Here is a 14,908-nt window from a genome sequence, read left to right as displayed (position 1 = left end):
AGACTGATGAAAACAGCTGCGCGTTACTTGAGCCCTACGCCACGTGTTGTTTCGGATTGCCACACGTAACTAAAAACGGTCGCTGCGCGGGCCATGATGGAGGGCGCTGCCGTCACGCGGCCACGGTGCCCTGTTAGAGTTGTTAACTAGGTGACTCAAACAAACGCCGCGTCGCGACTGAATAACTTGCTCTCCATCAAACTGGGTGCCGCGTGTAGTGGTCTCAAGGTCGGCCGCATATCACACACAGAGGACTTTCTCCAAGCGCAACAGGTATTCGCCCTTGTCTCGCGTCGCGATATTAGCCACATACTACACTGCGATTGCGATTGCACCATTCCACACCAGAGTGTCTCAAAATGTGCTTGGAAGAGGAATTTAACGAGGGCGTTGCCTACAAGAAGCTTCTAGAAGATATATTGTTTTACAGCAAACCAGCAGATGTACGATAACACTTGGAATTCCGGATACAACTTCGTTTTTACTAGATGACTCATCGTCAGTTACTACGAACTGTGACCTGTCTGATAGGATATCACGAATCTAGACGCACAGCTAAGACGATACTCCATAGGCACACAGTTTGATTAAAAGCCTCTTATGAGGAACGGCGTCAAAAGCCTTTTCGGAATCTAGATGCATGGAATCAATTTAGCACTCATTAGGTCGTGTGAATTAAGAGCAAGGTTTTTTTCACGACAACGATATTTTCTGAATCCTTTCTGGATGTAACTCACTAAGTCGTTTTGCCGGCCGGTGTGGCCGAGCGGTTCTAGACGCTTCAGTCTGGAACCGCGCGGCCGCTACGTTCGCAGGGTCGAATCCTGCCTCAGGCATGGATGTGTGTGATGTCCTTAGGTTAGTTAGGTTTAAGTAGTTCTAAGTTCTAGGGGACTGATAACCTCAGATGTTAAGTCCCACGATGCTCAGAGCCATTTGAACCATTTTAATTTCGGGAACCGAGTTTAGTAACTCCCCTGTCGCTGGTATCAGCCCCATGTTGTAGCGAGAGTATGAAGCTCACTGGGAATTACATAAGTGCGGATTCCTGTGATGAATAGTTTGGTATCACTAACCTCGGTGGGCCATAAATTGACGCAGTTGTAAAGCAGCCATCATGTTTTCTTATGTATGCTGCTACTACGTCATCTAGTGGCAATCCCATTTTACGTAGTATCGTTAATTGCTATTATGCTATAGTTTTGATGACGAATTAGGGCAGTGTTACTGTAGTTTTCTTGAACTATATTGTTACCGTATGTGGTGTCACCGTCAGACAACACACTCGCTAGGTGGTAGCCTTTAAATCGGCCGCGGTCCGTTAGTATACGTCGGACCCGCGTGTCGCCACTATCAGTGATTGCAGGCCGAGCGCCGCCACACGGCAAGTCTAGAGAGACTTCTTAGCACTCGCCCCAGTTGTACAGCCGACTTTGCTAGCGATGGTTCACTGACAAAATACGCTCTCATTTGCCGAGACGATAGTTAGCATAGCCTTCAGCTACGTCATTTGCTACGACCTAGCAAGGCGCCATTGCCAGTTACTATTGATACTGTAAGACATGTACCGTCAAGAGCGGCGTTCACCATTTATGGATTAAAGTTAAGTATTCCACCAGCTACGTCAGTTTTTTCTAAGTCTAATTTCCTTGTCCTGTTCCAGACCTCAAGCCAGCCTGCGTGAGCTAAAACGCGTGCCTTTCGGCTTCCTCTTGTAGTACCGGGTTGGCTCTCTTGCCAACCCACAACACCGTATGAGTGTCGACGTCATCAACTCCACTCTTATTCTCTCACAGCACCATTGTAGTTTATTGATAACATTGCAAATTGCTGTACAGGGGACACGCGCGGGCTACTGCACCGTAATTACTTGCTAGAATATGGTATTAAGAATACGTTCAATTTTCGCATACACTACCAGAAATGGAAAGTGCTGCACCATGAACAGCTTAACCGAATGCTAACAAACATACTACAGTATTTCATGCCTGTGGGATATCTGTGTAACAATTTCATTCTTGTGCGAGATTGCTCTGCGATTTCAGTGTAGAAACTGTTCCTACAGATAAATAAAAGTGTGTTACCTACATGAGTTAAGTGTGTTTATCGATGCTGGAACTTAAGAAGTGGAGATCGCAAAACAGCAAGCCCAGAGTGCGTGCGTTTGCAGCTTATCGCCACGTTTCTGACTTTGACAAAGGTAGAAACTTTGACACGGGAGACACAGAAGCACCATACCGACAAACCACACGGAGAACTAGTGCGATGACTGCAGAACGAATGGTGGAATGGAGTCAGGACAATGGAGTGGAAAGAAGAGTGGACGTGGATCCATCCGTAATAACTAAACCACGAGACCATTGCAGGATTATTCGACTGCCTTTGACAAACAGACGGATGACAATGACTGGAATCTGGGCAGTGTTTGCAGGCAGTCGCCAGGAACCTCTGGGAACAGATTATTGGAAGCTGAGTTCAGGCCACGAATTGCGATGTGTCGTTTACTGCTGACGTCATAACACAGACCACAGTCACGCACTGTGTATAGCCAGAATCAAGTGGGACGTTTGCAGTCTGAGATGTTCAGCGCTGATTCTCGCTTACCTTTGTGGCCGTCAGATTGACTCCAGCGTGTCCATAGCCACATGGTAAAAGGGCATGGAAAGCAGCGTTACTTGAAATCCCTACCTCCAACTCCTGGAGTCGTGATGTGAGGAGCTATTGGATATTACAATAGGACTAATTCAGTAACTGTCGAAGGAACGCTGGATGCTCACCAGTAAGTGTCGGTAATGGTAAATTACATTGTTATCTCTTCCATGATGAGGGTACTAAATGACATATTACAGCAGGATATTGCCGATCACGCCACAGAAACCTTGAGGCAAATACGGATCCTTGGCTGGAATGCCTGGTCTCCTGGTGTATCACCCATAGAATACGTTTAAGCATCCAATGAGGAGACGTATACTCTCATAAGAGCTTCCCACCAGCAGTCTTCAAGAACAGAGACAGCACTGGTCCTGTACTTCAGAAAAATATTATAAATTAAACTATTTCATGCAGTTTTAAACAAACAAATACTAATTTTGTACCAGACGGGCCGTTCCAAGCTCGTGGAACAGGAGACGTGCTGAGACAAGAAATGTTAAGCACTATTAAAAAAAACCTTATTTATTTTACAAAATACTAAAGGCTGGTAATTTCAAATCACAATTACTGACAGCTGTTGGATTCTAGGCAAAACTTTCATTTGCTTCCAAAGCCATGGCATTTTAAATATACATTTACACAAGACCTTGCAATAAAATCAAATCTCAAAAAATTTCAAGAACTCTACAATAAATTAAAATATTGACTTCAAAACTTTCAAAGTCTTCATTACTTTAAAAATTTCCTTAGGTAATCTCCACAATAAATTTTAAGGAAACAGATATTTAAAGTTATCAACAAATTAAACCGCTTTAAAGGTAATCAGTGTAATGGCAAGCAGGCCAATCGCTTTTACAATATATGAACTGGAAGCTCTTCGTTTCTGGCAGAACTTCGTTTACATGGCGGCTTGACTTAACACTGGGTGGTCGGCTGATTTCACTTGACGTGTCACCACAGTGGTCATTAGTTTGGCCTTCCTCATCACTGTTTTCACTCTACTATAACAATAGCTCCTAAAAACAACAACAGTTGAGCACTTATAATAACCAAGCAAAGTGAATAAAATACCATTGCACTTAATAACATCGGAAACTGGCGTAGTTAGCTCATTTAAAGACAAGGCTTTAATTTACCCAAAGGTATTACTTAACTAGAGCAGAAGCTAAACAAGATAATTGCCAAACAAACCGAGAAATTTAAATATTAAAACAAACACAGGACCTCAATTACTTGGTGCAATTTAAAGCAAGGAATTTAAATTATCAAAAAATTACTTAACAAGAAAGGAAGTTAAGTAAGCAGTACACTCTTTAAAGTTAAGGAGACCTTTTCACCTTGTTACGCGGGCACTTGAACTAAATCTACTACTGGTGACCAGTATCATAATCATCATCATCAGTTTTATGCTGCATTAGCAGGTCCTTTGCCTCTCCATTTTCTGCGATCCATTGCTTCCTTCTTCCTCCTTCTGGCTGCTGTATGTTGTACCGTCCATCATGTCATCCAGTATCTGAAATCTCTTCCTTCCTCGCTTCCCTTTCCTTCCTACATAACCTTCTAAAACTGTTTTTATAAGTCCCTCATTCTTTCTTAATTTATGTCCAATCCAATTTCGTTTTCTTGTTTTTATTACATCTAGTAAATGTCTTTTCTCTCCCACTCTTCTCAAGATCTTACTCTGTCCATCCAACTTATTCTTTCCATCCTACGCCATGTCCACATCTCAAGACCTTCCAGTCTTTCTCTGTGTTTCTTCCTCAAAGATGCCCGCCCCTGGTAGTTGAGTGGTCAGCGCGACGGAATGTCAGGCCTATCGGCCCGCGTTCGATTCCTGGCTGGGTCGGAGATTTTCTCCGCTCAGGGACTGGGCGTTGTGTTGTCGTTATCGTCATCATTTCATCCCCATCGACAAGCAAGTCGCCGACGTGGCGTCAACTCGAAAGACTTGCACCAGGCGAACGGCCTAGCCACACGGCGTGTTTTTTTATTCCTCAAAGTCAATGTTTCAGCGCCATACAGAAGAACTCTCCATACAAGACATTTTATGAGTCTCTTCATGAGTTCTCTGTCCAGACCGCTGCAGAGAATTCTCCTTTTCGTATAAAATGCCTCTTTTGCCATTGGTATCCTTTTTTTTAAATTGCTGTGGTGCACTTCCAGTAGGTTTTTTTTTTTTTTTGTTTGTGGTTTTAGGGCGCAAAACTTCTATGGTCATTAGCGCCCAACTTCCAGTAGGTGTCTGTCCTGTTTCCAAGATACTTAAGGTTTTGCACCTGTTCTAATATTTCTCCATTCAGCATAACTTTTATTTCTTTACTTCCTCCTAGTGCCAATATTTTCGATTTCTTTGTGTTAAGCGACCAGTATAGGGAACTTCATATAGGTTTGCTCTAGTACAAATTTTTCGAGCAGGATAAGTACTTACCAGATGTAAAACTTTCACAGCGTCGTTCGTCGCTAGTGCTGGAACACCAATCTCATTTACATTTGCCACACTACAAGACCCAAATAAAGCTGAGCACATTGCAGACACTAGGACCAATAACTAGTTCCACAAGTTATCTCCGGAACGGTCCCGTCAGTGGGAAGTAAACGGCAGCTGCTTTGCTGAACGTGCAATCCATTCGTGGAACTGAGCGAAGCTAGCACTGCGACACTACGTACTCCACTAAGCTTGGCGGAAACCAGCCGGCAAATACAACCGCCCGTCCTCTCAGCACACCACGCACAGCTGCTCCGCTTGCGGCTGGCTGCGCTGTGGCCAGCTTCAGGCGAATGATGTTTGCACCTGGGATGTTCTCTCAGGGGAATGTGACCAGAAGTATCGTTTTCCGTCACCATTCCTCAAGGGGCAGTTCAGTCCACGCAATGAAAAAATGTTCCTTGTGGGCCCCATGAGACATGGAGCAGTACTTGTTACTACAGATGGCTCACATCAGAGATTCTGACATAAATGTGGTGGCATCTTTTGACCGTCGCGGTCAACATGTGTGTGCTGACAATGCACGTGGAAAGGTTCTGGTTCTTTCAACACCTTCATTCAAGGACACTCAGGGTACAACCATTGCGACTGCTGTTAAAAGTACTGAATTTACTCGACGTAGAGATTGTTTCCTGGTGAACACTGCTGATCATGTCATCAGAGATCATGACACCAAGGAAGTTTTGGCATGTGGGATAGATGGCGAATCAGAACTCATTCAGAAATTACAGGACCTGGTCAACAAAACCATGTAGAAAAAAATGTAGTTTCTCTGGCGTTGCGGTGTACATCTGCCCTGGTTCTGACGTCAACAAGCATTGTATGTGTATGCGAGATAAGCGTAGGAAATCTTGTGAAAATGCTTCATGATACTAAGGGAGAATTGCTACTAGATGTTGTGTGGCATTCAGTGCGTCCAGTCATTGCCTCGATATCAAGTGATGTTGGTCTCTGCTTGGGCTCAGAACCAAGTAGAAAACTGGTCAGCGTTTGCTCCAGATTTCAAGGAACTTGATGAAAATGTCGAGTATGAAGAATGTGAATCTGAATTTGATCTCGTAGATGAAGAGAACTCTGGCGAACGTGTTCCAGAGAAACAAGAAAACAATCTTGAAAAATTCATCCACTTCTCAGTAATCGTGTCAAGGGATGGAATTGGTCGAGTGAGACTGGAAGACAGGAAACGAACAAAATGAAATTGTGATGTTAAGGACGGTCAGCATTGTTTCTATGAACTTCCAGGTCACTATCAACCAAATTTTTGCCCTGTCACCAAGCTGTTTGACAAGAATAGATGTAACAGTTGCACTGCGGTCTCGCGGGGAAACAGTGAAAACGGCAGGTGAAAATGGCAGTCTTTGAGGCTGGAAAAGATGATAGATGTCAAATGAAATCAGTGAGTTGAATTCTGCTCCAGGTTAGTTAGCATTATAGTATTATCATTTGCATATGCTTATTATAGTAAATATTCAAATGTTTTATCTGACACTTTTCATCACACTCAACGTATAAAGATGTGTTTATAGTTACAGGCATTTAAATGTGATTTGCAGAGTATCCGTGTAAATGTAGATGCATTTCAGTTACTAAAACCTGCTCAGTCATATTAGACTCTTCCGTCAAGGACTGTCGGTACATCCACTGTTTTTTGGCAGTTGTATGTTTTGTTATTTTTTGTAACAGGTAACAAAAAGAAAGGAAGCAGCATATTGAAACTTAAGTAGCAACAGTCTTGTTATATTTTACTGCTGTATGTATATAAAAGAAGTCTCCATTGATAGCTGCAATAAAGTAAAGAAATGGCTCTGTTGTCTATCTCTATCTTCTTCCACTGTCTGTCTTCTCTCTAGAACCACCGTGCCAGCCTTTTTTGACTAGCTGCGCTTGAGTTTCTCTAATACACGAGCTTCGATTTAATTTATATCACTATCGCAATTTCGGCTGTAGAACAATTTTAAAGTACAAAGGTGAAGAAAAGTACAAAGTTGTCTGTTCATTCGGCACTTTCACTTCTTCCATTTATATTTTGTTTTTAGAAGATCGCAACAGTTATCCTTGCAATAAATTACGCATACCTGCTATATTCAGCTTCGATAGTTCAATATACCCACTTGAGCATCGTCTTTGCATGCTCAATGAGGCGATTTCGTATCCTTAAGAAGCCAGTTTGTCTTTCGACCAGTGGGAAGTCTTCGCGGGTTAGAAGCCATGAATAGGTCTTCGTTTGGGATAACATTCGTTATTACGAGGGTTGCTCGGAAAGTAAATCACCGAATAGTTTGTCTCAGCCGAAAACAGAGCTATGAGTGCAAAACGTTACGTACGTATTATTGTATTACACTATTGGCCATTAAAATTGCTACACCACGAAGATGACATGCTACAGTCACGAAATTTAACCGACAGGAAGAAGATTGTGTGATATGCTGATGATTAGCTTTTCAGAGCATTCAAACAAAGTTGGAACAGGTGGCGACACCTACAACGTCCTGACACGAGGAAAGTTTCGAACCGATTTCTCATACACAAACAGCAGTCGACCGGCGTTGTCTCGTGACACGTTGTCGTGATGCCTCGTGTAAGGAAGAGAAATGCGTACCATCACTTTTCCGACTTTGATAAAGGTCGGATTGTAGTCTATCGCGATTGCGGTTTATCGTATCGCGACATTGCTGCTTGCGTTGGTCGAGGTCCAATGACTGTTAGAAGAATATGGAATCGGTGGGTTCAGGAGGGTCAGACGGAACGCCGTGCTGGATCCCAACGGCCTCGTATCACTAGCAGTCGAGATGACAGGCATCTTATACGCATGGCTGTAACGGATCGTGCAGCCACGTCTCGATCCCTGAGTCAACAGATGGGGACGTTTGTAAGACAACAACCATCTGCACGAACAGTTCGACGACGTTTGCAGCAGCATGGACTATCAGCTCGGATACCATGTCTGCGGTTAGCCTTGACGCTGCATCACAGACAGGAGCGCCTGCGATGATGTACTCAACGACCAACCTGGGTGCACGAATGGCAAAACGTCATTTTCTCGGATGAATCCAGGTTCTGTTTACATGATGGTCGCATCCGTGCTTGGCGACTCTGCGGCGAACGCACATTGGAAGCGTGTATTCGTCATCGCCATACTGGCGTATCACCCGACGTGATGGTAAGGGGTGCCATTGGTTACACGCCTCGGTCACCTCTTGTTCGCATTGGCGGCATTTTGAACAGTGGAACCGTGGTGTCACCGCCAGCCACCACACTTACTAGGTGGTAGCCGCGGTCCGTTAGTATTCGTCGGACCCGCGTGTGGCCACTATCAGTGATTGCAGGCCGAGCGCCGCCACACGGCAGGTCTAGTCTAGAGAGAGTCCCTAGCACTCGTCCTAGTTGTACAGCCGACTTTGCTAGCGATGATTTACTGACTAATACGCTCTCATTTGCAGAGACGACAGTTTAGCATTGCCTTCAGCTACGTCATTTGATACAACCTAGCAAGGCGCCATATTCTTCAAGAATGTATTCTGAACAGATAATATTGTGAATCATGTACCGTCAAGAGCGACGTTCATCATTAATGGATTAAAGTTAAGTATCAAACTAATTACGTCCGCTTTCCGAATTTTAATTCTTGTCATGTTCCAGACCTCACTTCAGTATGGTTCTTCCCTCCTCACTTCTGCCTGCGTGAGCTAAAACACATGCATTTCGGCCTCCTCTAGTAACACGGTGTTGGCTCTTCTGCCAACACAACAGGAACTTACATTTCAGATGTGTTACGACCCGTGGCTCTACCCTTCATTCGATCCCTGCGAAACCCTACATTTCAGCAGGATAATGCACGACCGCATGTTGCAGGTCCTGTACAGGCCTTTCTGGATACAGAAAATGTTCGACTGCTGGCCTGGCCAGCACATTCTCCAGATCTCTCACCAACTGAAAACGTCTGGTCGATGGTGGCCGAGCAACTGGCTCGTCACAATACGCCAGTCACTACTCTTGATGAACCGTGGTATCGTGTTGAAGCTGCATGGGCAGCTCTACCTGTACACGCCATCCAAGCTGTGTTTGACTCATTGCCTAGGCGTATCAAGGCCGTTATTACGGCCAGAGGTGGTTGTTCTGGGTACTGATTTCTCAGGATCTATGCACCCAAATTGCGTGGAAACGTGATCACATGTCAGTTCTAGTATAATATATCTGTCCAATGAATACCCGTTTATCATCAGCATTTCTTCCTGGTGTAGTAATTTTAATGGCCAGTAGTGTATTTGAAGTCTCGTGAATAAGCGCGCCAAATTTCCGTCACCTCCGACAGATACCGTAGTTGCAGGACAGTTTCAAAATGGCGTCTGTAGATGGTGTACGTTACCAGCAACGTGCCGTCATTGAATTTCTGTACGCCCCCGGTAGCTGACTGGTCAGTGCGACAGAATGTCAATCCTAAGGGTCCGGGTTCGATTCCCGGCTGGGTCGGAGATTTTCTCCAGTCAGGGACTGGGCGTTGTGTTGTCCTAATCATCATTGCCTGCAAGCAGTCTTATGCCTCTTCTTTGATTCGCGATATGGTGGTGTTTCACGCACCAGACGAAGGTCTTCGGGGTGATATATTTTGAAGTCACAGAACTCGTCCCTCGACACCTGTCTGCCGATCATTCATGTGTTTGAAAAGTTTCGCCGGCTACAACCGCCTCGTCTTGATCTGGCCGTTTTCGCTGCTCGCCAGTTGCCTAGCACCGAGTGAGAGTCTCGTCGGTCCATTCCGTGACAGAAAGTCTTTCACCCGGTTTCCATTCTGTGTGGTCGGAGTGCTCCCAACGGCGAGCAAGGTCCATGGATTGCAGCTGAGTAGGCCATATGGCCATGGTGTGTCAGGTTTGCAGAAACACAACGTAGATACCACACTTCCTGCGGATGCACAGACTAGTCACGAATTGTCACTTCAGTACCTGGAAGCCTCGCATTCCATTGACGGTCAAGTATTCTCCATTACTCCCATCGCCGAAGTGGCGTCAAATCGAAAGACATGCACGCGGCAAACAGTCTACCCAACGGGAAGCTCTAATCACACGACATTTACATTTAATGAATTTCTCACTGCAGAGAAAGAAGCTGTGGGTAATATTCACATAGATCCCTACGCTTTTGCAAAGTCTATGGAACATCAGCTGTCGCCAGAAGTACAGTTAGTCGCTGGGCACGGAGGGTGAGGTCATCAGAAGACGGTTCGGCGGAGCTCCACGATCTGCAGCGCTCGGGGAGACCATCTACGGCTGTTACACCTAACACACCTGACCTAGCCCCCTAGGACTTTCAATTATTTGGGGCATTAAAGGATGCCATTCGTGGATGACAATTTGACGACAATGAGGAGGTGATTCACACAGTGAAGCACTGGTTCCGCCACCAGGACAAGGATTGGTACCGACAGGGCATGCACGCCTTTGTTTCGCGCTGGAAGAAGGCCATAGAACGAGATGGAGATTACGTGGAAAAATAGGGTCTGTAGATAAAACACCATTACTTCTCATTAGGTTCAATAAACATTTGTTGAATAAAAATGCCTAGCATTACTCTCTGAACAAACCTCGTACCTGCTCTGCGTTCTGAACTCTAGGAGTCCTGTTCTGTGTCCCGCCTTGGGAGGAAGACACCGTTTGTCCGGTGGCGGTCCAACCTGTTGTGGAGATTTTACAGTGATGAAAGAATCGGGTAAGATAATTTCAATTATTTGCCACGGGGAAGCTCAGGTAAAGTGATTAGGTTGTTTAGGCATTGATTGTTCATGACTTTGAAACATCCCCTTAGAAAAATTAATGAATCACTGTGCTGATAAACCTCTTACATTATTTGTTTTTCAAACAGCTGAGCAGAACTTAATGTACTCAGACATTTCGCTCTTTACCTTTTCTGGTCAACACTAAACTGACACACAATATTTTTAGCGCAGCGCAATCTGACTTTTAATAATCCCTACAAAAGAATGGCCCTGAGTAACAATAACCTACACCTTTCATGAATCGCTTACCTCACAAAAATCTTCGTTACGCAAGCTACTGCAATACAAAGAGCGCCAATGTTGTTGTGGTCTTCAGTCCTGAGATTGGTTTGATGCAGCTACTCTATCCTGTGCAAGATTCTTCATCTCCCAGTATCTACAGGAGCCTACATCCTTATGAATCTGCTTAGTGTATTCATCTCTTGGTCTCCCTCTATGATTTTTACCCTCCACGCTGCCCTCCAAAACTAAATTGGTGATCCCTCGATATCTCAGAACATATCCTACCAACCGATCCCTTCTTCTAGTCAAGTTGTGCCACAAGCTCCACTTCTCCCCAATTCTATTCAACACCTCCTCATTAGTTATGTGATCTACCCATCTAATCTTCAGCATTCTTCTGTAGCACCACATTTCGAAAGCTTCTATTCTCTTTTTGTCTAAACTATTTATCGTCCACGTTTCACTTCCATACATGGCTACACTCCATACAAATACTTTCAGAAACGACTCCCTGACATTTAAATCTATACTCGATGTTAACAAATTTTTCTTCTTCAGAAACGCTTTCCTTGCCATTGCCATTCTACATTTTATATCCTCCCTACTACGACCATCATCAGTTATTTTGCTCCCCAAATAGCAAAACTTTTTTACTATTTTAAGTGTCTCATTTCCTAATCTAATTCCCTCAGCATCACCCGACTTAATTGGACTACATTCCATTATCCTCGTTTTGCTTTTGTTGATGTTCATTTTATACCCTCCCTTCAAGACACTGTCCATTTCGTTCAACTGCTCTTCCAAGTCCTTTGCTGTCTCTGACGGAATTACAATGTCATCGGCGAACCTCGAAGTTTTTATTTCTTCTCAATGGATTTCAATACCTACTCCGAACTTTTCTTTTGTTTCCTTTATTGCTTGCTCAATATACAGATTGAATAACATCGGGGATAGGCTACAACCCTGTCTCACTCCCTTCCCAACCACTGCTTCCCTTTCATGTCCCTCGACTCTTATAACTGCCATCTGCTTCCGGTACAAATTGTAAATAGCCTTTCGCTCCCTGTATTTTATCCCTGCCACCTTCAGAATTTGAAAGAGAGTATTCTAATCAACATTGTCAAAAGCTTTCTCTAAGTCTACAAATGCTAGAAAAGTAGGTTTGCCTTTCCTTAATCTTTCTTCTAAGATAAGTCGTAGGGGCAGTATTGCCTCACGTGTTCCAACATTTCTACGGAATCCAAACTGATCTTCCCCGAGGTCGGCTTATACCACATTTTCCATCCGTCTGTAAGGAATTCGCGTTAGTATTTTGCAGTTGTGACTTATTAAACGGATAGTTCGGTAATTTACACATCTGTGAACACCTGCTTTCTTTGGGATTGGAATTATTATATTCTTCTTGAAGTCTGAGGGTATTTCGCCTGTCTCATACATCTTGCTCACCAGATGGTAGAGTTTTGTTAGGACTGGCTCTCCCAAGGCTCAGCAGTTCTAATGGAATGTTGTCTAGTCTGGGGGCCTTGTTTCGGCTCAGGTCTTTCAGTGCTCTGTCAAACTCTTCACGCAGTATCATATCTCCCATTTCATCTTCATCTACATCCTCTTCCATTTCCATAATATTTCCTCAAGTACATCGCCCTTGTATAGCCCTCTATATACTCCTTCCACCTTTCTGCTTTCCCTTCTTTGCTTAGAACTGGGTTTCCATCAAAGCTCTTGATATTGAAGCAAGTGGTTCTCCTTTCTCCAAAGGTCTCTTTAATTTTCCTGTAGGCAGTATCTATCTTACCCCAAGCGCCAATACTGCCAGCTAAATAAAAGATTCTAACTACTGAAGTTACTAACTACTGATAGGCATAGTTAGCAAATGAAAGATATTGAAAAAGAACAAACAATGCATTTACCTTAATAGCGTTCAAAAGTCATAATATATATATCAGTTCATGACATTCAGTCTTACAAATTTACTGTCTCTGATGGACACACGTCCAAATCATCTGCTCTGAAAACTCCGCCATCTCTCTCCCCACATCCACCACTGCTGGCGGCTCACCTCCAACTGTGCAACGCTACGCTCTGCTAACAGCCAACTGGTCAACACTACAATAGCGAAATTACAACAATGCTAACCAGCCACAGACTGCACACAACACAGACAGTGATTTTCATACAGAGCGCTACGTGGCGTTACCAATAAAAAACCTGAACAGCCTACTTACATAGCCCCCATGCTCCCCACAAAAAATTTTACAAATGGTTTTGGGCAGTGGCCAATACAGATTTGAAAAAAAATTCATAATTACAATAACAAAGAAATCAAATGCGCACACTTATTGATACACTGTTGGTCAAAAGCAAAAATTGTTCTCATAAAGACAGTCCTGATCATTCATCACATTAAAATTGCAGTGTTTTTCTCAAAGTCTGAGCAGTAAAAGAAAATGCGTGGATTTCCATGTAGTCCTGAAGATGTAGTGTTGTCCTTCCAACGGAAAGACAGTGCTGACTCTTGACATGTAGACAGGTAATGGGCCACAACAGAGCAAACCCACAGCACAGAATCAGTCGAAGTTTTGAAGAATATTGATAGGTAGGTCGTCACAGAAAAGACCCACTGTAGTCCTGGTAGAGATTATGGTATTGGTGGGCCACCAGAGGTGCAGACCCACTGCAGTCCTTGTAGCAATAATGGTATTGGTGGGCCATAAAAGGTGCAGACCCACTGTAGGCCTTGTAAAGACGGCCAGCAGCCATCTGTTGCGACTGTGCAGGTGCACAATCACCATCGAAGGGTCTTGCGTACAATATAGCAAGTCCATGAACAACCACTTGTGCACCACAAAAAAATTTTTTTTTGAAATGTCCTTAGAACCGGCAATGCTGTTAACCAGTCCCTTGCTGAATTATTAACTTATGTGCAAACACTAACAGTCCCTTTTTTCACATTTGTGCATATACTATGACCAACAGAAACGTGTGCACTGAAATAAATGCTTACAAGTTACTTAATTTGAAGAACTGGTGTTAATTACAATTTTATAACATGAGAATACAATGACAAAGGTACAAAATACATCATTAAAGAACATAACAATACAGATAACATTTGTAGTAGTACAGGCTTTACAAAAGAATAGAAATAGGCATATACATCAGTGTTACAGGAATTATGACATAATAAATATATAAAATAATGAAAATAGCTTTCGAAACATTAATTTCACACATGAGCATTAAAACAGAACAGAATAAATAATGTCTAAATACCTTTGCAAAGAAAATAACGTATTATTAATGCAAATTATATTTGAGGATAACAATATTCCTCATAATAGTGAATGTACCTTAGTATTAGAAAAATTCTACAACATAAATCTTCTTAGCTAAACACATAAAGACAGGAAAAACACAAATACATAAGGGTACACCAACACATAGCGGAATAACACAATAGAGAAGGACAGGGTTTGTTTTACTGCAGTATTTTGCAAACAAAGCTTTCTTTACTTCTTGGAGATCTCCCTTCGTTCTTCATTATTTCCAAAAAGTCCTATGTATACCTGCTTTCTGTACTTTTTTCGTATAACTTCTCAATGCATTTCTTCCAATTGATCGCAGCTCATGCTCTTATATAGTCTACCCCCTCTTAAGCTAACATAAATCTACTGCGCTCAGATGCATAAACTAGGGGACAAGGCAATGCAGCAGCACAAAACAATTAACACAAACAGCAATGACAAAAAATGCAAATTGGCAAAGCAAGCAGCAATATA

General features: G+C 43.3%; 1 pseudogene; it reads left to right on the top strand.

The window, feature by feature from the left end:
- The first annotated feature begins 359 nt into the window (after positions 1-359).
- On the top strand, positions 360-6,333 carry LOC124795665 (annotated as a pseudogene).
- Positions 6,334-14,908: the final 8,575 nt, after the last annotated feature.

The sequence above is a fragment of the Schistocerca piceifrons genome, chromosome 4 (assembly GCF_021461385.2).
Source record: "Schistocerca piceifrons isolate TAMUIC-IGC-003096 chromosome 4, iqSchPice1.1, whole genome shotgun sequence".
Classification (NCBI taxonomy): domain Eukaryota; kingdom Metazoa; phylum Arthropoda; class Insecta; order Orthoptera; family Acrididae; genus Schistocerca; species Schistocerca piceifrons.
Note: the sequence above shows the minus strand (reverse complement) of the source record. Positions and strands in the feature narration are given on the sequence as shown.